Below are 22158 nucleotides of genomic sequence, written 5' to 3'. Positions count from 1 at the left end.
CGGGACAGGCATGGTAAATAGAGCAGCAATAAACAACGTACCAAGGGTCTACACCAAAAGTAGCCAATAAACAAAGCACTAAGCTAAAAAGAGGTTAAAATGGAATAACAGGTCAGTATCAAAAGAAAACGAAATCCAAAAGAAACGCTGGGTAGAAGAGCTATGAAAACAGCTTCAATACTCAGCAACGGGGAGAAGAAACTGAGAGGTATTTATACAAGAGGAAACAGGTGCATACTGTAGTCCAGGACTGGCAGACAGTCAGCGACAGGACTGACAGTGGTAAAATAGGTTTAATAAAAAAGAGTTTTTACAAGAATTATCATAAACTATGATACAGAAACAAAAAGTCAAAATCAACGAGAGAATTTCATATTTTCTGCCTTGTAGACACTAAATACTAAAATCATCCGAACTATGAATAAAAAAATATTAAAAAATAACATAAGGAATTTAGTTACAGTTAACAAAAAAGTGAATAATATTAATCCATAATATACACATTATGTATTTATTATGAAATATATTTTAGAGCATAGATGGGATTTGGATTCACACAATAATACAAAAAAAAAAAACATTTCTGAAGGATTTTAATAATTATATTTCATGGTAAAGTTTACAGATGCAATTTTTTCAGTGTTCTAGTAGTTTTTATATATATATTTTTATTAGATATCTTACATATCTTTGCAGTTGGGTCAATGTACAAGACACTATGCTTAATAATAAAATGTATTTTATAAAAAGTTATTTTGTTTTTACATTTATATATTTATAATTTCCTGGGGACAGGAAAAGCACCCGTTCTGTTGAATATGCCAATTACTTTTCTCAAGAATAAAAATAATAATAAAAACAAAAAACAGTTTATTAAATATACAGTCAGTATTTACACAGCGACATGATTTAATTTTTTTTTTATATTATTTTTCCTCTGAGCTCCACAGTGGATTCGACACTAATTAATAAAAGGTGTTCAGCTTTAATTTAAGGGGTTTAACAAAAACATTGCATCAAGCATTTAGGAATTAGAGACATTTAGTTTTGTTTTTTTACACAGTCTCTCCATGTTCACAGGCTCAAAAGTAATTGGACAAACTAATATAATTATAGATATATGGATTATTTTTAATTCTCTGCACTAAATCCTTTACAGTTGATGAGTGCCTGTAGTCTGGAGCTCACAGACATCACTAGACAGCGGGTTTCTCTCGCGGGAGACGCTTTATTGAGTCTTTTCTGCAGCAGAATTCAGTTTCTGCTCGTTTTTTGGGTTTTTCTGCTTCAGTTTTGTTGTCAGTAAGTGGGCCGAGGTCAGATGAACTCGTGCTTTGGGAGTCAGCACGGATCTACTGAACTGAACTGAACTGTGGGAAAAAAAAAACACAAAAAATCAATGTATTATAGTATACAGTACCAGTCAAAAGTTTGGACACACCTCTTATCATTCAGCGTTTTTCTTTATTTGTATTATTTGATTTATGTTTATACATTGTAGATTAATCTTGATGAAATTTAATAAAATTTTAATAGCCCGACATTAAATTTCTAAATTTCCTTTAAGAATCAATAAAGTATCTGTCTATCTGTCTGTCTGTCTGTCTGTTAATGGAACTCCCTCCTGTTACTCTACTGTTACTGCACTTACACACTCCAGAGCACATTCCAGCAGGACAATGCTTGTCCAATGCTTCTGCTGTTCATCACTTAAAATTAGGTGCTCACCACTTAGTATGTGGTGCTCACCACTTCATATATGGTGCTCACCACTTAGTATGCTTTGCTCACCACTTACTATGCATGGCTCACCACCTAATGTATTGTGCTCATCACTTAGTATGTAATGCTGAGCACTGAATATGCAGTGCTCACCACTTAGTATTTGGTGCTCACCGCTTAATATCTGGTGCTCACCACTTAGTATTTGGTACTCACCACTTAGTATGCGATGCTCACCACTTTATATGTGGTGCTGACCACTTCATATGTGGTGCTTACAACTTACTTAATAAGTATTTGATGCTCATTACTTAATATGCAGTGCTTACCAAGTAATATGCAGTGCTCACCACTTAATATGCAGTAATCACTTACAATCTGGTGCTTACTATTTAGTATTTGGTGCTCATCCCTTAGTAGCTGGTGTTCACCACTTAGTACCCGGTGCTTATGACTTAGTATGTGGTGCTCACTACTTAGTATGTGGTGCTCCCCACTTAATAATATTAGATGCTCACCACTTAATATGTGGTGCTCCCCACTTAGTATGTGGTGCTCACTGCTCAGTAGCTGGTGCTGACCACTTAATATGTGGTGTTCACCACTTACTATCTGGTACTCACCACTCAATTTGTGATGCTCACTATTAAGTATCTGGTGCTCACCACTTAGTATTTATTGCTCACCACCTTTGAGATGTGGTGCTCACTACTCCATTCATGATGCTTAAAACTTACTATCTGGTGTTCACTACTTAGTAGCACATGCTCACCACCTAGTATGCAGTGCTCACTACTTAGTATTTGGTTCTCAGCATTCAGTATATGGTGCTCACCACTTTTTTTACATAAAAAGGGGGCACATTAAGAACCTCTACAACTCTCTACATGCTGATATGATCAATCATTTATTGCTCCTGGTTACTTTTATCTTCCTTTTGGGTGCAACTATTTTTGCAGTTTTCTTCAGCATTGATAAAACGTATCTATAAATCAATCAATTCATCTTCTTTCATGTCTGTCTGTATCTTTGATGTGTAGAATCCTCAGAAAGTGGAGCTCTACACTCTTCAGAATTCCTCCTGAGATTCTATAAACTGCCTTATCATCTATAAATACCTGTGACCCACTTCCATTCACCGTCATACATGCCCATGCCACGCTGCTGCCACACTACTGCCACGCGCCATCTGTATCCCTGCTTTACAGATGATGCTTTGTGTTCTGCTTGCTGTTTTTCCCATGAACCCTTTATTTTCCTTCCTATATTTAGTTTAATCTGCTTTCTGTTCATCATTTGGCTGAAGAATTATGGGTAAGGCTTTATTTAAAGGCTGTCTGCTCTACATAGAGGCTTTAAAACACATTCATGAGCAATAAAATATATATTTTAAACTCTTAAAAAAAATTAAAGTGGTAACACCTTCATTAAGCAGAATTTAGTGTCAGTGTTATGCTTTGGAAAATGTTATTTAATCATAAAACAGCCTTAAAACCTTTTTTTTAGGATGTTAAAAATATGATATTCCACATTTTCCACAAAGTCTTATATAGCGTTGCATTGCTGTTACGGGAGTGGGTTGTTTGTTTTTGGATTTTTAAAATTTATATATATCTCCGATTATATATGTTTTCTTAGGTATATTTATAATCATTTGATTATTCAATTATTTCAGCTATTTATAAATATATTTTAATAGTGTTTGTGTCAAAAGGTTGTGCTTGTGGAGCTTGGTTTGGTTTTCCACAGAGGACACTGGAAAATGGGGGAAAACAAAAACCCTGAAGAGGTGCACGAAAAAGGCGGGAAAGAGAACAAAGGAAATGCCACAAAATGGCACGTACAAGTGAAACACAACTTTTTAGCTTCAAATAACTCAAACCAAAACACAATCAAACTCAAAAACGGACTGAGCACGGCTCAGGCCTCTACTTTTACTTTCTTTTGAGATCTTTTATATCTTTTTTGTGCCGCTTTCCTTTCCTTTCCCTTTCCTTTCCTTTCCCCTTTCCTTTCCGTTCCTTTCCCCTTTCCTTTCCTTTCCCCTTTCCTTTCCTTTACTTTACCCTTTCCTTTCCTTTCCCCTTTCCTTTTCTTTCCGTTCCTTTCACCTTTCCTTTCCCTTCCCCTTTCCTTTCCCCTTTCATTTCCCCTTTCCTTTCCTTTCCCCTTTCCTTTCCTTTACTTTCCCCTTTCCTTTCCCCTTTCCTTTCCGTTCCTTTCCCTTCCCCTTTCCTTTCCTTTCCGTTCCTTTCCCCTTTCCTTTCCTTTCCCCTTTCCTTTCCTTTCCCCTTTCCTTTTCTTTCCGTTCCTTTCACCTTTCATTTCCCCTTTCCTTTCCTTTCCCCTTTCCTTTCCCTTTCCTTTCCTTTACTTTCCCCTTTACTTTCCCCTTTCCTTTCCTTTACTTTCCCCTTTCCTTTCCTTTACTTTCCCCTTTCCTTTCCCCTTTCCTTTCCGTTCCTTTCCTTTCCTTTCCGTTCCTTTCCCCTTTCCTTTCCTTTCCTTTACCCTTTCCTTTCCCCTTTCCTTTCCCCTTTACTTTCCTTTCCTTTCCCCTTTCCTTTCCTTTACTTTCCCCTTTCCTTTCCCCTTTCCTTTCCGTTCCTTTCCTTTCCTTTCCGTTCCTTTCCCCTTTCCTTTCCTTTACTTTCCCCTTTCCTTTCCTTTACTTTCCCCTTTCCTTTCCCCTTTCCTTTCCGTTCCTTTCCTTTCCTTTCCGTTCCTTTCCCCTTTCCTTTCCTTTCCTTTACCCTTTCCTTTCCCCTTTCCTTTCCCCTTTACTTTCCTTTCCTTTCCCCTTTACTTTCCCCTTTCCTTTCCTTTACTTTCCCCTTTCCTTTCCCCTTTCCTTTCCGTTCCTTTCCTTTCCTTTCCGTTCCTTTCCCCTTTCCTTTCCTTTCCTTTACCCTTTCCTTTCCCCTTTACTTTCCTTTCCTTTCCTTTCCTTTCCTTTCCTTTCCGTTCACCTTTCCTTTCCCTTCCCCTTTCCTTTCCCCTTTCATTTCCCCTTTCCTTTCCTTTCCTTTCCCCTTTCCCTTTCCTTTCCTTTCCCCTTTCCTTTCCGTTCCTTTCCCCTTTCCTTTCTTTTCCGTTCCTTTCCCCTTTCCTTTCCTTTCCCCTTTCCTTTCCTTTCCTTTACCCTTTCCTTTCCCCTTTCCTTTCCCCTTTACTTTCCTTTCCTTTCCCCTTTACTTTCCCCTTTCCTTTCCTTTACTTTCCCCTTTCCTTTCCCCTTTCCTTTCCGTTCCTTTCCTTTCCTTTCCGTTCCTTTCCCCTTTCCTTTCCTTTCCTTTACCCTTTCCTTTCCCCTTTACTTTCCTTTCCTTTCCTTTCCCCTTTCCTTTCCTTTCCGTTCACCTTTCCTTTCCCTTCCCCTTTCCTTTCCCCTTTCATTTCCCCTTTCCTTTCCTTTCCTTTCCTTTCCCCTTTCCCTTTCCTTTCCTTTCCCCTTTCCTTTCCGTTCCTTTCCCCTTTCCTTTCTTTTCCGTTCCTTTCCCCTTTCCTTTCCTTTCCCCTTTCCTTTCCTTTCCTTTCCTTTACCCTTTCCTTTCCTTTCCCCTTTCCTTTCCTTTCCCCTTTCCTTTTCTTTCCGTTCCTTTCCCCTTTCCTTTCCTTTCCTTTCCCCTTTCCTTTCCTTTCCTTTCCCCTTTCCTTTCCGTTCCTTTCCTTTCTTATCTTATCTTATCTTTCCTTTCCTTTCACCCTCTGTTACCGGTCACCCTTCTTTAAAGGTGCGACAATAATTAATGGTTTGACTGGGCTTTATATAGAGTGCTGCACAGGTGTGGCTGGTTGCCACCGATCACCGCTGGGGATTCTGGGACTTGGAGTTTTGGGACCCAACTCCACCTCTTTTTCCCCTCTGTTGCCCAGCTCCCCTGCTGGTGGCCAGTGGTGCAGCACTGCCCATCACAGTTGCATTGAGTAATGGTATTAGTTCATCATAAATATTCCCTTCAAATAAACTGTTGCCGATTTTTTGTTACCAGATCTGCACAGGCTTTAAACTTCCAATGAATCCTGAAAAAAAGATTTTTTTTTTTCATATTTGTGTCATGAAATGTATTGGTACACAATACTTTATGCCAGACTTTTGACTTTTTATTCTCAAAACGTCTTTAATTTACACTTTTAAATATTCATGCATAAATTAGTATGCTTGAGAAAATGACAAATTACTCAATCCTTCATTTTAACCAATAATTATGTTTATACATATTTTTGAGTCTTTTAAAAACATTGAACTCAATGGGTACACTTACCCTTAGCCTAGCTTTTTGAATGGAGATTTTTTATTAAAATAAATCTATAGTCTATAACTAGGCTTAAACCCTCTCTATATACTTACTATACCAAATATCATTCAGAAACTATAGAGTTCCCTTTTAAAATGCTGTATATTAATTAGTGAATTCAAAAGACTTTGAATTAATAGAATAGCAAATTGCCTATTGCCTATATAGAGTCCTATAAAACGTAAGGATTATCATATCACACCACTAAATTTGTAAATATTTCTCTCCTGTATTAAAAGCATATATGTTTTAAGTAATATTGCTGTAGAAATTTGGAGTAATGGAAAGCCAAACATAGGAAATGTGTGTATTCGGTTTTGTATAAAAGCAGATTTGGAGTTCTATAAAACCAGTAAATCAAACTTTTATCAAATAACACCATTAAATTCATAAAGGGGTCTTCCTCTACTATTAATAGTATTAGTATCTAGAGATATTACTGTAGCATTTTGGAATAATGGGAGGTCAAAATGCTGTCCATATATATATACACATATATATTCATTTTATTTTTTAATTTATTTAGAAAAATAGGCATTCATCATAAAAAAATACTGATATTTCTTGCAAATTAACTTATTGACTGCTGAAAATGTATTTGCATTTATTTTTGCATGCATATATTTTATTATTTTGTATATTCCGTATTTTGAAATATCAGATATGTTGATTTTCCTCGTAAACAGTGATGATAGCAGTGATATAAATTTATGCACATCACTAAAACCCCTGTCCGTCTCCACACAGCTCAGAAATTCACAGAGAGAAATAACTCAGCATGCATTCCGCATTTCTCCGGATGCTTCAGGAGCGTACTTAGAATTATTGGATTTCAAGGTCAATGTAATCAAAGCGGTGATGTCTGTGAGTGCATCTCTCCAGCTCGTCTGAGACCGAGTTCCTCCGCCTCCATCAACATTCAGATCACTACTGTGGTGAATCTGCACGCTTTAAACACACAATTCTCCTCTGTTCTAAAGAAATTTACATCTAATTCATCAATCAGGGGCTTTCTGTAGTGTGTAAATGACATGCAAACGATACAGCGTCCCTTATTGCTTTCTTACACTCCACCAACAGTCTATTTTTACACATTCTACCTGCATCATTTAAATAGCAGCAGCAGAGCTTCTGAATATATCTACACTGATGGGCGTGGTGTTCGGGAAATGAGGTGTGTTCAGGTACATTTCTGGAGTTTTATCTTGTTTATCTTGGTAACAGAAAACACAGGAGCTCCACTGACTGAATACAACATAGACAGACGCCAACAGTCAGACGTTCATCACTATCTTGGCAGCACAGGTCCAACCCAACTTTACATTGACAACATTTTTCTCGTGCCTATTTATTAAATTTTACTTATTTTCTCTCCTCACTTGGACTGAGCTCTTCCCTGTGCAACTGGGTCCTAGACTTCCTGACCAACAGGCCGCAGTCTGTGAGGATTCACAACATCTCCTCCCCCTCCATAATCCTCAGCACTGGCTCCCCTCAGGGCTGTGTGCTGAGCCCCCTCCTGTTCACACTGCTCACATATGACTGCTCACCTCTCCATCCAGGCTGTCATATTGTGAAGTTTGCGGACGACACGGCAGTGGTTGGATGCATCACAAACAGAGATGAGTCCAGCTACAGGCAGGAGGTGGAACACCTGGAGGATTGGTGCAGAGAAAACAACCTCTGCATCAATGTAAAAAAGACAAAGGAGATGATTGTGGACTTTAGAAGGGGCAAGCATGCCCACCTCCCCCTGCACATTGGAGGATCTGCGGTGGAAGTGGTTGACAGCTACAGGTACTTGGGTGTGCACCTGACCAGCAACCTCACCTGGAGCAACAACACTTCCACTCTGGTCAGGAAGGCACATCAGCGGCTCTACTTCCTCAGGAGGCTGAGACGAGCTGGACTCGGGAGCGTAGTCCTCACCTCCTTCTACAGATGTGTGGTGGAGAGCGTTGTGTGCTCCAGCATCAATGTGTGGCATGGAAGCTGCTCTGCTGCAGACAGGAAAGCACTGCAGAGGGTGGTGAAGGCTGCACAGAGGATTGTTGGAGTTAGCTTCCCCAGCACCACAGACATTTACACCTCCAGGTGCAGGAAAAGGGCCACCTGCATCAGGAAGGATCCCACCCACCCAGGACACGCACTTTTTGTCCCACTCCCCTCAGGCCGGAGGCTGCGGAGCATTAAGTGCAAAACAACAAGACTCAGAAACAGCTTCATTCCGGAAGCTGTAAGACTCTTAAACTCCACTTAACAACACACTGCACTGACACCAAGGACAAATTACTGTTTACTGTTTACCAACATGGTCACTTTACTTGCACTGAGACACTTTATCTCCACTGCTCTAATTCACATTATCATGCTGCTATAGCACACTTGCACTCTGGACTTCATGTTGCTGAACCTTCTACTCTCTATTTATTTTTTTATTCTTGGGATATTTATCTATCTATTTTGTATATTCTATTTCTTTTATTGTATTCTTTTTTATCTATATATCTATTAATAACAGCTCTTTGGGTGTAAAACTGGATCGTGAGATCACAATTTCGTTCCACCTCATGTACCACATGTGATGCGAATGACAATAAAATCTCCTTGAATCCTTGAATTTTGTCTTTTTATTCATCTAAATGTTATATTCAAAATGTTTATCTTTTAGCCTTTTATTTATTTTATTACATCCTTCTTATATTTTTTAAACTTAATTTTAGTTCCATCATTTACATTTTTTATCATTTATGTCTTTAATTGTTTTCATATTTTATAATAATAATAATAATTAATCTCTTTGTTTTATTACTTTACATATTAGCCTGTCTGCATTTAAGTTTATTCTGAATATTTGTTTTGTACATTAATTTCTTCTTAATTTAATTTAATTTAATATTATTTTATGTTTATTATTTTGAAAATGATGGTTTCCATCAATGTTTTACCAAGTGGAAATAAAAGGTCGATTGATTTATTGAACAATAATCAGAATACTCCTCTGCTGAGACGAGTTTGTTGGACACGTCCAGGTAGCTGCACCGTTAAACTAGCAATCCACCAAAGTCAGAGCTCACCTGACTCTTAAAAGGTAATGATGAGCAAGAGACACTCTTATTGGTTGGTTTATTTCATGTTGCGCCCAAAATTAACCACACCCATGATTAATTAAGAGAATTAGTACATGCATTTTGCATGTTTTAAGCTGTGCAAGGTGTACTTTTCCCATGGTTACGATAGCAAAGACACACACGCCCTATTGTCTTCTGGGTAAAATATTCCATTTAAAAAACAGGGAAACAGACTAGTATCGTGTCCAATGACATTTGACACTCAGCAAAATAGCTCTGGAAAAAATAAAAGATCACTTCAGTTTCTGAATCAGTTTCTCTGATTTTGCTATTTATAGGTTTATATTTGAGTAAAATGAACATTGTTGTTTTATTCTATAAACTACAGACAACATAACAATGCTGAAATAACAAAAAAAGATGCAGAGCTTTCAGACCTCAAATAATGCAAAGAAAACAAGCTCATATTCATAAAGTTTTAAGAGTTCAGAAATCAGGATTTGGTGGAATAACCCTGTTTTTTAATCACATTTTTTTCATGCATCTTGGCATCTTTTTTCATGCATGTTCTTCTCCTCCACCAGTCTTACACACTGCTTTTGGATAACTTTATGCTGCTTTACTCCTGGTGCAAAAATTCAAGCAGTTCAGTTTGGTGGTTTGATGGTTTGTGATCATCCATCTTCCTCTTGATTATATTCCAGAGGTTTTTAATTTGGTAAAAAAAAACAATGGTGGAATTGTCTGTGAAAATCTGCTGCGAAATCAGGCTGCAGTTGTCTGTGTTCTGGTTTGTGCTGGTGTTTTGTGGTTTACTGAGCTGTGAGGCGGAGTGTGTGTAATGGTTATGGGAAGACCGGGCAGTGTGTTTTCGTTTTCTTCTTCTTCTCTTTTTTATTTTTTACTGGATGGTCACAGGAGTTAAAGCTCTGCAGGAACACAGGACTCGTGACAATGAACAGTCGCAGCAGAACGCTCTGTTAAGCACCTAATGGAAGAACAGCAGGACGGCGAAGAGCGCCAAAGGCCAGGAAGAGGCGAACGGCGAGGGGGTGGGGGTGGTTTGGAGGGTTGTATGGGATGTTGGCTGCCGACGGCAGAAGAAGAAGAAGAAAAAGCAGCAGCAGCGTTGCATCAGCCTCAGCCTCGCCGTACTAATCCAAGGAAATGAAGATAATACAGCCGTCCAACAAAAGCCTCTTTCATATGAGCTGCACATAAAGATCTCTATTGAGTCGAGACTGGCAGTCAAATAATGGGCTGCATTAGATCATATACTCTATTTGGTATAAGCGATGCGGAAATTCTGTTCAATCTGGAATAGAGGACTGAAAAATAGCAAATATAATTGAAGCTTTTTGCGTGCGTACTCCGCCGTGCTGACATTAATGTAATGCGGCGTTTTTACTCGGGCAGGTTTCAGTAAATAGGCTCGGCTCTGAGGATCTCTCTCTGTTTAGATTTGCATGTGAAAGCGAATACTCTCGCGGCGGCGCAACGACGCCACGGCTCAACGTGGGAAAAGCAAATAGGTAGTTTAAGATTTGTTTGTGATCCGAAAAAAAAAAAAACACGGAACAGAGAGATTCACAGCGGTGGTGATAATGATAGTAAGAGTATCTCCAAAAAAAGCAAAAAAGAGTGAGAGAATCTAAGCTCTAAGCTAATAGCAGCTCAGTTTCCTCTGCTGAGAAGCGTTTGTTGGACACGTCCAGGTAGCTGCGCCTTTAAAATAGCAATCCACCAAAGTCAGAGCTCACCTGACTCTTAAAGAGAATGATGAGCAAGAGACACTTACGTTACGCCCAAATGGTTAAACACAACCATAAATCATTATTACAGTTAGTAAATGCCTTTTATGCATTTCCAGCAGAGCAAGGTGTACTTTTCCCGTCGTTACGACCAATCAACATCTTATATCTGCTTAACAGACAATCTGTAAGCATTATCATTATTTAAAATGCCCCAATGATTGTCCGCCAACCAAAAATGCACGATGGCGCGACGACTCAACGCAGGAAAAGCAAATAGGTAGTTTTAGATTTGTTTGTGATCCGAAAAAAACCCCACAGAGATTCACAGCAGTGGTGGTGGTGATAGTGATAATAGTAAGAGTATCTCCAAAAAAAGCAAAAAAGGCAAAAAAGAAAAGGTTTTCAGACTATGAAAGACCGAATACACGCCACAAAAAACGATCTATTTAATTGACGTCTCAACCAATTCCGCCGATTTACTCTACAGCTCAGATTAAGCTATTTTTAACCGCCTTTTCCCCCGAAAGGTTCACAAAAGCACCGAGGCTGGGAGATCACTGCAAAGCGATAGATTAAGCATCACTTTGAAGAGTCTGTAATGCCTATGATCTTAACAAACCACCTCAGGGGCGTGAAGTTAAAAGTAACACAGCGATTCAGAACCAAAGCGAATCCTCAAACTTTTGAGAAATCGAGACACGGCTCGGACAAAAATCGTTAGGCTCAGAACCAAAAATCAGGCTTTGAAAACTAACATTTTAATTTTATTCAATTAGTTTTGTAGGAATGTTTCTAATATATCTGTAAGTCAAAATATACTCGTGTACATATACTCAATCATTTGCTGTTGTTTTTTAATGGACTATTTTAGTCAGAAGCTGCTGGTCACCATCATAACCATCCACTAAACTGTGGGTGGTATAAAATATGGTCTCAGCACAGGACCCACATTTTCTTATGTTCATTAAAAGTCGTGACCCACTTTTATAGAATTCAAACCAAAGACAATCAAGGATTGGACTCAACCGCAAAGAGGAAAGTCTGCCTAATATAGTATAATAGTTTTGTTGTGAGAGTCACTTTATATAAACTTTTTTACTCTTTTCTTCTTATTTTGAGTTTTTTCTGAGATCGTTTCTTTTCTTTGCTGGACTTTCACTCCCTTAAACGAGAAGAGGAAAAAAGGCGGGAAAGGCAAACAAAGGAAATGTCATATTGCTCAAACGAAGACAGACAGACTTAAAAAAAGGAAATTAGAAAAGATGTACTGTAAGCAGACTTCTTTTAAAAAATCTCCTTTCTATTTTATTGTCTTCTTTTAAGATCTTTTTGCTCGTCTTGTCTTCTAAGATCTTTGTTTTATTTTTGTCTGATTTCAAGATCTTTTAGCTTTTTTCTTGTCTTCTTTTAAGATCTCTTTACTTTTTTCTTGTTTTCTTTTAAGATCTCTTTGCTCGTCTCGTCTTCTTTTAAGATATCTTAGCTTTTTTCTTGTCTTCTTTTAAGATCTTTTTGTTTTATTTTTGTCTTCTTTTAAGATCTCTTTGCTTTTTCTCGTCTTTTAAAATCTCTTTGCTTTTGTCTCATCTTCCTTAAGATCTCTTTGCTCTGGTCTCGTCTTCTTTCAAGATCTCTTAGCTTTTTTCTTGTCTTCTTTTAAGATCTCTTTACTTTTTTCTTGTTTTCTTTTAAGATCTCTTTGCTCGTCTCGTCTTCTTTTAAGATATCTTAGCTTTTTTCTTGTCTTCTTTTAAGATCTTTTTGTTTTATTTTTGTCTTCTTTTAAGATCTCTTTGCTTTTTCTCGTCTTTTAAAATCTCTTTGCTTTTGTCTCATCTTCCTTAAGATCTCTTTGCTCTGGTCTCGTCTTCTTTCAAGATCTCTTAGCTTTTTTCTTGTCTTCTTTTAAGATATCTTTGCTCTTATCTCACCTTCTTTTAAGACCTCTTTGCTTTTTTTCTCATCTTCTTTTAAGATCTCTTTGCTCTTGTCTTGTCTTCTTTTAATATCTCTGCTTTTATCCTGTCTTTTAAGATCTCTTTGCTTTTTTTCTTGTTTTCTTCTAAGATCACTTTGCTCTTATCTCACCTTCTTTTAAGATCTATTTGCTTTGTTCTTGTCTTTTAAATTCTCTTTGCTTCTGTCTCATCTTCTTTTAAGATCTCTTTGCTTTATATTTGTCTACTTTTAAGATCTCTTAGCTCTTGTCTCGTCTTGATGTTATGAGTCACCCCTCAACAAAGGTGTGTCAGGGTGTGCTGCTTGCCATGGCCTTAAATACCTGTTCCAACAGGTTTGCCTGATTTGCACTAATCACCTCTTGGAATTCTGGGATTTGGAGTTCTTTCGATGACTTTGTATAGATCTCATTGCCCTCTGCTGGATGCTCATAGCATAGGCTAACCCCTTATAATATGTCTAAGAAAATGTGTAAATTTATTGCAAATAAAACCAGTACAGCAGTAGAGTCACTTGACCAGAGCTTCTGTAGCTGGTGGATTAAAAGCTGGCAGGCTGCAGTAGTTACATCAATACTGTTGTTTGAGGCTTTAAATCAATTGTGATCATCCAGCTTTTGTTTGGCTGCAGTATTGTTGGTTCTGATGATGAGCTAGAGGTTAGATTTCCTCTAGAAATAGCATTAACTCATTTTATGACTTGTTAACAAGTGACCAATGTTGATGATTTCATTTAAACAACAGTATTTTATACAGTGGTCCACATCGGTAGTGCTAGTGGGCAATTGAACAAAAATTATATTTTCTGTTTCTATTTTTTATTTGTGATAAATTAAGTTTATATAATGCTTAAAGATTTTAGGTTAAGCAAATTTGAGATGTTGAGTTTCCAGGCATAAGAAAGAAGAACGCTATTTTTAGCAATAGACTTTGCTATCGTAACGACAGGAAAAGTACAACTTGCTCGGTTTGAAATGCACAAAAGGCATGCACTAATTATCTTGATTATTTATGGATGTGGATAATTTTGAGTGTGACATGAAATAAACCTTTGAAATAAGACTTTGGTGGATTGCTATTTTTACGGCGCAGCTTGTGCAACCCTTCTTAGCAGAGGAAAAAACTGACCTGCTAGTATTTGAGTAAATGCTCGTTCATTGTGTTTATTGTTGATGTAAAAGTAAAAGTTGGGTTCGTGCTGCTGTGTGTTCATGTGCTGCCAAGATAGCAATGAACGTCTGACTGTTTACCTGAACACACCTCCTGAACACATTTCCAGAACACCACGCCCATCAGTGTAGATACTGCATATTCAGAAACACCATTGCTATTGAAATGACACAGACGACAGGTGTAAAAATAGACACCTGTTGACGGGGTGTAAGATAGCAATAAGCATCACAAGAGTTACACTGCAAAAAATCATTCATCATTGGCAAAAACTAGACAAAAATACGCAAAATAATCTAACACTTACACACAATGCTTAGTAAGACAAAAAGTCTTATCAGAGAAGAAAATAAGATTTATTGCCTTAAATTTAGAAAATTTCACTTGCTAAGATTTTGCAGTGTTTTTTTTGCAGTGTAGTTGGTGGATTAGCATGCTAGCAAGCTAGTCATGTCAGTCAATATTATTGGCTATCACCTGGTCCTCACATTACACACTAGCTTTACAGCTCAGTGAATCTCCACAGCACCACAGCAGAGGAACCTGGCAACGATTGGCTTGTGTGTCAGGCAGTGTAGTAGCCATGTGTGTGTGTGTGTGTGTTTGTTTGTTTGTTGTGTGTTACTGTGTGTGTGTGTGTGTGTTTGTGTAAGGGCTTCGCTGAGCTTTCTAAAGGCCCGGTTAAAGCATCAGTTTAAATCCTGTTCCCTCCACCATCCTCCTCCCAGCTGCATTGGGCACCGAGCGAAGCGTCATTAAAGAGGAGAAAAAGAGCGGATCAATAGGCATCCTCAAAGGAAATCATTTCCAGCCTGGATAGAGTCCATCTGTAGATTTTTTCCACAAATTAGCAGAATAAAGGGCCCGGGCTGCGCGGAGGCTGCGGCCCCGGCCGGCCCTGCATGCGTAATCCGATGCGACGGTCTTCTATTATTACCCCCGGACTCAGATCGCAGCGTTAGCCGCTGCTCGTTTGATTAGACATGAAGGAACGCAGCGTATCGTTCTGAGAAACATGGATCTGAACAGTACTTAAAATACTTAAAATTAAGAGCGGGGTCACGCTGGTCAGCCCTGATAAGACGTTCCGGTTAAATACAGTTAAATTCCAGTGGAGGAGGAGGCCGAGCTCGCTCAGGTGCAGCTTCAGAACGAATGTCATCGTCAAGTGGTGCTCGAACCGTAGTCAAGGCTTACGCTCTGCTAACCGTGATTAGCATTAGCTGAACTGTAGTAGCAACGTTAGATTAAACTGTAGAGCTTATCACTGTCGATATAGTCTATATAGCAGTAGCGGTCAAGTGTGTGCTAGATCATACACTCATGGCTCTTTAAATACTTCACTTCAACTACTGCTAACAGCAGCTGGAAAAAAATTAACAAAATAGGAGACGACTTAAAAATTTGAGGTTTTTTTTATTTTGCCAAATTAAAAACCTATACAAGGTTTTAAATATAATCAAGAGGACGAAGGATGATCACAAGCAAACACCAATCCAAGATGAACTGCTTGAATTATTGTTGCACCAGGAGTAAAGCAGCATAAAGTTATCCAAAAGCAGTGTGTAAGACTGGTGGAGGAGAACTTGAAAAAACTTATTCCACCAAATATTAATTTCTGAACTCTTAAAACTTTATGAATATGAACTTGTGTTCATATGTTTTCTTTGCATCCTTCCAGGTCTGAAAGCTCTGCATCTTTTTTTTTTTTGTTATTTCATCCATTTCTGCAAATCATTTTCTGCAAATAAATGCTCTAAATTACAATATTTTTATTTGCAATTTGTCCATACATACAAACACACACTGCACTATTTATACCTATTCTGCACTGGAGATCTGCACAAGGCTGTGTTAGGCTACAGGACAAGGCAACAACTATTGGCGCCATTATTATAAGAAAGATGGGTCATGGCTGGGTCTTCCAGCATGACAATGACCCAAAACACACAGCCAGGGCAACTAAGGAGTGGCCTAGCTAGTCTCCAGACTGGAACCCATTAAAAAATCTATGGAGGGAGCTGAAATTCAATGTTGTCCAGCGACATCCCTGAAACCTGAAAGATCTGGAGAAAATTTGCAGAAGATCTGAATGCAGAAGTGGGTTAAAAAAAATCCATGTTGCATTGTGTGCAAACTTGGACAAGAACTACGTCTGACCTCTGCCAGTGCGCTTTCAAACAGTGTTTTTAATAGATCAGCATAGTAAACAGAGACAGTGAATGCAGCACACACAGCGCACTTAGTGTGTAAACAGCATGGAGCAGCAACAGTGTTTGTTCATAGCAGTATATAATCTGGCTAATATATAACAAATTAAACTGCATCTCATCAGCAGTTTAGCTCAATTATAAGAAGTATATTTGTTAGCTGGGTTGGACTGAGGCCACAAGAGAAACTCTCCAGAAAAAAATCTGTGCATTGGGTGGGGGTCAAAACTCCAAATTAATTGTGGGCATTAAGGCTTTAATTTTCACATATATACAGAGGTTCAACAATGAAACTGAAACCCCTGTCATCATTTTAGTGTGGGATTTTAGGTTTCATGGCTAAATTGGAGCAGCCTGGTGTTCAATCTTCATTAATTGCACATTATTGCACCAGTAAGAGCAGAGTGTGAAGGTTTAATTAGCAGGGTAAGAGCACAGTTCTGCTCTAAATATTACAATGCACACAACATTATGGGAGACATACCAGAGTTCAAAAGAGGACAAATTGTTGGTGCACGTCTTGCTGGAGCATCTGTGACCAAGACAGCAAGTCTTTGTGATGCATCAAGAGCCACGGTATCCAGGGTAATATCAGCATACCACCAAGAAGGACCAACCACATCCAACAGGATTAACTGTGGACGCTGTAAGAGGAAGCTGTCTGAAAGGGATGTTCGGGTGCTAACCCGGATTGTATCCAAAAAACATAAAACCACGGCTGATCAAATCACGCAGAATTCAATGTGCTCCTCAACTCTCCTGTTTCCACCAGAACTGTCCGTCACCACAATCAATTATTGTGCTCTAAAACCAGGTGTTTCAGTTTCATTGTCTAACCCCTGTATATATAAGTATAAATAAGTATATATAAGTGTTCCCAGGAGTGGTTTTGTAAAATAACACCAACCCTTTTTTGGCTGTGATGCTGAATTGCATTTGTTTTATTGCAGCAGTTGTTTTTTACAACATGAACCCACTGTATTTAACTGTACTTTTAGTTTTCTTTGTTATTTTTTGTTATATATTTTGTCTAAATGCTATGATTTCTAAGAACGGTCCTTCAGTGACAGCGTGGGATAAAGAGAATCTGTGTCACTGTGTTGATGTTCCACTGATTGGATCAGAGTCTGCCTTCGCCCAGAGACATCAGCTCCCCCACACCCAGATAAAGCTTTACTTTATCAGCTGAATCCAATTAAAACTGTGAAATTACAAGAAATCAGGACTATCTGGGATCCTTATCAGTCATGTGTTTGTGAACAGGCGATTACAGCGGAATGGAGCTGAATAGAACATGCCACCATCATGCCGCCATCACTGCAGTGCTGAGGAACATCCACCACCCATATACTGTAATAGCTGCTTCATGGTGGTCCTGTAATTTTAATATTTTGGATTAAAAATTCTTATTCTGCATTAATCACTGACATTCTGATTTAGGGCTAGTAATAAAGTAAAAAGAGGTGATGACAACAGGTGATTATTATCATGATTTAGCACAAAATCAGTTTACTGAGGAGTAAAAATGAGCAAAAAAGCTCCAGTCTGTAACAAATGTGTGAGAAAATAATTAAAATAGCTTATAGAAATTTTTATTAAACTCAAATGCACTATAGTGTTGCACACATAAAGGGTCTTATTTTACACACTAACCAAGGTAAATTCTAATGTTCATTGCTATCTTACACCCCATCAGCACTCTATTTTCACTCTATCTTCCTCCTGTCTGGTTTAAATAGCAGCAGAGCTTCTGAATATATCTACACTGATGGGCGTGGTGTTCTGGAAATGAGGTGTGTTCAGGTACATTTCTGGAGTTTTGCTTGTTTATCTTGGTAACAGAAAACACAGGAGCTTCACTGACTGAATACAACCTAGACAGACGGCAACAGTCAGACGTTCATCGCTATCTTGGCATTAACAATAAACCGAATAGTTAATAAAATAACATTGCTGTTCCTGTAAAGAATGAGCTGCTGGAGCTCCTTCACAGCGTCAACCAGCAGCTCAGTTTCCTCTGCTGAGAAGAGTTTGTTGAACACGTCCAGGTAGCTGCACCGTTAAAATAGCAATCCACCAAAGTCAGAGCTCACCTGATCTACTCTTAAAGGGAACGATGAGCAAGAGACACTCTGATTGGTTTATTTCACGTTACGCCCAAGATTAAACACACCCACTATTACCAATTAGAATTAGAACATACCTTTTGCACATTTTAAGCAGAGCAAGGTGCACTTTTCCTGTCGTTATGATAGCAAAGACACACTAACACGCCCTAAGCCAAGCTACAAGGTGCACAGTTTACGGCTCGTCTAAAGATTAAGGACTCAAATAGAGCACAAAGACTTGTTAACAGAAACAATGGGATGAAATGGGACAAAAAACACCTGAAACATGTCATCACATACTTGATATCCTTTGCTATATGTGTTTCGGAACAGGGTGTTCGAGTTTTATCTATCAGTTTTTAGCTATTTAACAAGATAAATGCTTTAGCATTTGATTTCAGTTTTGCACGTGTTCCTGAGTTCCTGAGAATCCTTACTACATAGGGATCTAACTAAATAATAACCTGATTTGTCATTCAACAATAGCTGATAGAACAACATTGGCAAGGAAATACTTTAACAAACTACTTTTCCAAGCTCTACAATACAGATTTGTATCTGCAAAAGCTGCTTAAAGCTTTGTATTAACCATGTCCAGAAGTACAGTAGCGTTTACTTCTCTGGGCTTGGATATTCCAGGGACTAGTTTAGAAACAGAACCCCCAAAACCCCCTTTTTCACTTGATATTCTTGGCTTTCTCTGTTTTTTTTTTTTTTAGCACAAGGTGTTTTTGTTTGGTCTTTATCCTTTATCCAACTTCATTTATAGGAATAATCTGAGATGTTTTGACATTAGATCACCTCCTGTGCTCATCGATCGAGTTTGAGTTATTGATTCATTATAGTTGTTCAATTGCTCTTGTAAACGCAGTATCTCTGTGCTGATCTAAAGTTTTTTAGTGTCAGATTTTCAGTTTTGAATGAGTTTCTGAGTTTCTTCTTAAGAATCCTTAAGAATTTTGCACCCTTGATCACTAATAATTCAATTTATAGCTAGTAATGAGGGAAATAACTAAATAAAGACCTCATCCATCATTTAAAATAGCTGATAGAACCACATTGGCAAGAAATTACTTTTAACAAACTACTTTTCCAAGCTGTACAATACAGATTTGTATCTGCAAAAGCTGCTTAAAGCTTTGTATTAACCATGTCCAGAAGTACAGTAAGGTCGACTTCTCTGGGCTTGGATTTTCCAGGGACTAGTTTAGAAAATAACTTGATATTCTTGGCTTTCTCTGTTTTTTTTAGCACAGGGTGTTTTTGTTTGGCCTTTATCCTTTATCCACCTTCTTTCATATGAATGTTCTAAGATTTTCTGACATTAGATCACCTCCTGAGATCATCGTTTTGAAGTTATTGATTCGTTTTGGTCGTTCAATTGCTCTCGTAAACGCAGTATTTCTGTGCTGATCTAAAGTTTTTTAGTGTCAGAGTTTCAGTTTTGGACGAGTTTCTGAGTTTCTTCTTAAGAATCCTTAGGAAATCTGCAGCCTTGATCGCTGACACTCCGATTCAAAGCCCCGTCTCAGATTAGTAAAGTGTAAATGGCGAACAAATGGCTTGTTTTTCTCCCGGCAGCTTCATTAAAGGAGGTGTTTGTTCTGTACTCTCCAAACCCCAGCGGAATGAAGAGATCACCTTTGCTCCTCCATCGCCAACGTTTTTAAACAAGATATTCAGAATAACGAGACGCTCACGAGCCTCACAAAATATTAGGTAATAATATATGTATTAAAAATGACACTGAACTCTTTGCTCTTCTCCCCTTTAGAATATTAATGAGTAAAAAAATCCGATCCAAGGTCAGCGAGGATTCAGGAGACTCGAGAGGCTGAAGTGAGTTTAACATGGAGTTTAGTGCTCTGAGCATCAGTCTCTGTCATACTGTATCTGTATAATGCTATAGTTACCTTTAAAAATTATATAAAATTACTTTTAAAAAGTAATATAGTTACTTTATTCAATTAATTGACTTTAAAAGTAACTAAGTTAGATTAGAAGTTACTTTATTTGGGGCTCCAAGTGCTCCAGTGGTCTAAAACAGTGCCACTATGATCGAGATATGATCGCTGGTTCGAATCCCAGTGATGCAGCTTGCCATCAGCTGCTGGAGCCCTGAGAGAGCACAGTTGGTCTTGCTCTCTCTGAGTGGATACAGTAGAATGCTTTCCTCCAAGTGTGCTGTGATGCTACTCTACATTTTTCACTCCTCTGTTTTGTTTATTTGTGTTTGTATTTTATTATTTGAATTATTTATATTAAATAATAATTTATTGATTATCTCTTTATTTTATTCCTTTACATCTGAGCCTGTTTTATTCTTCTTCTTCTACTATTAGTTTATTATTTCTTCTTAATTACTGTATGTCTTATATTGTTTGCTTCTTTTTCTAATGCTCTTGTCATCTAATTTTTATTGTTCTGTTTTTGACGTTTTTTTTTTTTTTAGCTAAACCTGATTAAATACTTGATTTTAATATTAATTAAAATGTATTTTTCAATCCCTTTAAGTTGTAAATGCTTGGCCGCATTGAAAATAAATATTACCGTCAATGTATTACGGAGTGAAAATAAAGGTTAATTGATTGATTAATTGATTAAAGGATGATTGATTGATTGATTGATTGATTAATGAGGATAATTCATCTTAATTACTTAATTGGAGACAGTAACTCGTTAGATCACTTGTTAACCCTTTCAAACCTGAATTATGTTCTAGTGATGGGAAAATATAAGAATATATATATATATATATTTTTCTGTAATATTTTAATTTAAAATCTATAAAAAAAAAATTATGTAGCCAAGACCAAGTAGCTAAAATATTTAATTGCTTTTAATGTCCATTGCATTGTTTAGCATTTTTATTTTATATTTGATACTGACCTTTTATTTCACAAACCATCCCTAAGCAGTAAAATAAACGTTATAAAAAGTGTTCTAGACCAAATAAGATTAGTAAAAATTTGCTCTTACTTTGGCTGCGTCCAGAAACCCCAAAAGTGTCTCCTTTTTCCTACCGATCCTCCTCCCCTCCTCCGTGACCCGGAAACTGATTTTGTGACGCCATCTTGCCGCCTGTCTGAATACCGTAGGAGTCGAAAGAAGCCGCTTAAAATCCGCCTCGAATAGGCTTCCAACGGAGGTTACATCAGTGCATCCTACTCCGGAAGACTTCAAAATGACATCCCTGCATCCACGCCCACAAAGCACACGGGAATGGAGAAGGCAACGCACAAATATACGTCATAAGCATATTCATTAACTAGGTTCCTTATCTGATTAAACAGCCAGTAAAGCAGTAATATAATGTTTAGTTTAGGTAAGCTGTATGTTCAGTAAAACTATATTAATGACCCTATATGTAACATGTTGTTGTACCCCGCTGCTCATTGAGCTCCACTGGCTACCAGTTGATGCTCGCATCAAATTCAAAACTCTTACAATCGCCTACAAGGTGATGACAGAACAGCTCCTTCCTACCTGCACTCGCTCCTGAAGGCTTACGCTACCTCCCGCCCGCTGCGCTCCTCCAATGAACATCGCCTCGCTTTACCAAACAAACATTCACACACAAACTACAAACTACCTTCCACTACCAGATCAGGAGAATCTCTCATCTATCTCTAACTATCTTTAATAAACTCCTGAAGACAGAGCTCTTCAAAGAGCACTTACTCTCCTAACACCTCTAACTAACTACCTTCTACTACCAGATCAGGAGAATCTCTCACTATCTTTAATAATAAACTCATGAAGACAGAGCTCTTCAAAGAGCACTTACTCTCCTAACACCTCTAACTAACTAACTACTTCTAACCCCATTTCCTTCTTCCCCTCTTTCACTTCTCTATCCCTTTATTT

Source organism: Astyanax mexicanus, chromosome 10, assembly GCF_023375975.1.
Source record: "Astyanax mexicanus isolate ESR-SI-001 chromosome 10, AstMex3_surface, whole genome shotgun sequence".
Classification (NCBI taxonomy): Eukaryota; Metazoa; Chordata; class Actinopteri; order Characiformes; family Acestrorhamphidae; genus Astyanax; species Astyanax mexicanus.
Note: the sequence above shows the minus strand (reverse complement) of the source record.